The following is a 2,500-nucleotide window of genomic DNA, read 5'->3' as shown; positions in this document are numbered from 1 at the left end:
CTGGATGGGGCTTTCGTATAGCAGGGACGGTGCTGCCTCTCGCTTCGCTCGCTGTCCGCCGCTCGCCGCTCGCTCGTGCAGCCAAAAATGGCCAGTTTTGGCCCGTTTTTGGGCCGTTTTGGCCAGTTTTTGGCCTGTTCTTGCATTGCGCGGTGACCGTCGAGAGCGGAGCAAAACGTCAGCCATCTCAGCACCCTGGAACCCCCCGGGTGGCACAGGGCTGGATGGGGCTTTCGTATAGCAGGGACGGTGCTGCCTCTCGCTTCGCTCGCTGTCCGCCGCTCGCCGCTCGCTCGTGCAGCCAAAAATGGCCAGTTTTGGCCCGTTTTTGGGCCGTTTTGGCCAGTTTTTGGCCTGTTCTTGCATTGCGCGGTGACCGTCGAGAGCGGAGCAAAACGTCAGCCATCTCAGCACCCTGGAACCCCCCGGGTGGCACAGGGCTGGATGGGGCTTTCGTATAGCAGGGACGGTGCTGCCTCTCGCTTCGCTCGCTGTCCGCCGCTCGCCGCTCGCTCGTGCAGCCAAAAATGGCCAGTTTTGGCCCGTTTTTGGGCCGTTTTGGCCAGTTTTTGGCCTGTTCTTGCATTGCGCGGTGACCGTCGAGAGCGGAGCAAAACGTCAGCCATCTCAGCACCCTGGAACCCCCCGGGTGGCACAGGGCTGGATGGGGCTTTCGTATAGCAGGGACGGTGCTGCCTCTCGCTTCGCTCGCTGTCCGCCGCTCGCCGCTCGCTCGTGCAGCCAAAAATGGCCAGTTTTGGCCCGTTTTTGGGCCGTTTTGGCCAGTTTTTGGCCTGTTCTTGCATTGCGCGGTGACCGTCGAGAGCGGAGCAAAACGTCAGCCATCTCAGCACCCTGGAACCCCCCGGGTGGCACAGGGCTGGATGGGGCTTTCGTATAGCAGGGACGGTGCTGCCTCTCGCTTCGCTCGCTGTCCGCCGCTCGCCGCTCGCTCGTGCAGCCAAAAATGGCCAGTTTTGGCCCGTTTTTGGGCCGTTTTGGCCAGTTTTTGGCCTGTTCTTGCATTGCGCGGTGACCGTCGAGAGCGGAGCAAAACGTCAGCCATCTCAGCACCCTGGAACCCCCCGGGTGGCACAGGGCTGGATGGGGCTTTCGTATAGCAGGGACGGTGCTGCCTCTCGCTTCGCTCGCTGTCCGCCGCTCGCCGCTCGCTCGCGCAGCCAAAAATGGCCAGTTTTGGCCCGTTTTTGGGCCGTTTTGGCCAGTTTTTGGCCTGTTCTTGCATTGCGCGGTGACCGTCGAGAGCGGAGCAAAACGTCAGCCATCTCAGCACCCTGGAACCCCCCGGGTGGCACAGGGCTGGATGGGGCTTTCGTATAGCAGGGACGGTGCTGCCTCTCGCTTCGCTCGCTGTCCGCCGCTCGCCGCTCGCTCGTGCAGCCAAAAATGGCCAGTTTTGGCCCGTTTTTGGGCCGTTTTGGCCAGTTTTTGGCCTGTTCTTGCATTGCGCGGTGACCGTCGAGAGCGGAGCAAAACGTCAGCCATCTCAGCACCCTGGAACCCCCCCCGGGTGGCACAGGGCTGGATGGGGCTTTCGTATAGCAGGGACGGTGCTGCCTCTCGCTTCGCTCGCTGTCCGCCGCTCGCCGCTCGCTCGTGCAGCCAAAAATGGCCAGTTTTGGCCCGTTTTTGGGCCGTTTTGGCCAGTTTTTGGCCTGTTCTTGCATTGCGCGGTGACCGTCGAGAGCGGAGCAAAACGTCAGCCATCTCAGCACCCTGGAACCCCCCGGGTGGCACAGGGCTGGATGGGGCTTTCGTATAGCAGGGACGGTGCTGCCTCTCGCTTCGCTCGCTGTCCGCCGCTCGCCGCTCGCTCGTGCAGCCAAAAATGGCCAGTTTTGGCCCGTTTTTGGGCCGTTTTGGCCAGTTTTTGGCCTGTTCTTGCATTGCGCGGTGACCGTCGAGAGCGGAGCAAAACGTCAGCCATCTCAGCACCCTGGAACCCCCCGGGTGGCACAGGGCTGGATGGGGCTTTCGTATAGCAGGGACGGTGCTGCCTCTCGCTTCGCTCGCTGTCCGCCGCTCGCCGCTCGCTCGCGCAGCCAAAAATGGCCAGTTTTGGCCCGTTTTTGGGCCGTTTTGGCCAGTTTTTGGCCTGTTCTTGCATTGCGCGGTGACCGTCGAGAGCGGAGCAAAACGTCAGCCATCTCAGCACCCTGGAACCCCCCGGGTGGCACAGGGCTGGATGGGGCTTTCGTATAGCAGGGACGGTGCTGCCTCTCGCTTCGCTCGCTGTCCGCCGCTCGCCGCTCGCTCGTGCAGCCAAAAATGGCCATTTTTGGCCCGTTTTTGGGCCGTTTTGGCCAGTTTTTGGCCTGTTCTTGCATTGCGCGGTGACCGTCGAGAGCGGAGCAAAACGTCAGCCATCTCAGCACCCTGGAACCCCCCGGGTGGCACAGGGCTGGATGGGGCTTTCGTATAGCAGGGACGGTGCTGCCTCTCGCTTCGCTCGCTGTCCGCCGCTCGCCGCTCGCTCGTG

Source organism: Musa acuminata, unplaced genomic scaffold (genome assembly GCF_036884655.1).
Source record: "Musa acuminata AAA Group cultivar baxijiao unplaced genomic scaffold, Cavendish_Baxijiao_AAA HiC_scaffold_426, whole genome shotgun sequence".
Taxonomy (NCBI): domain Eukaryota; kingdom Viridiplantae; phylum Streptophyta; class Magnoliopsida; order Zingiberales; family Musaceae; genus Musa; species Musa acuminata.
The sequence above is the reverse complement of the archived record's forward strand: the minus strand, read 5'-3'. Positions refer to the sequence as shown.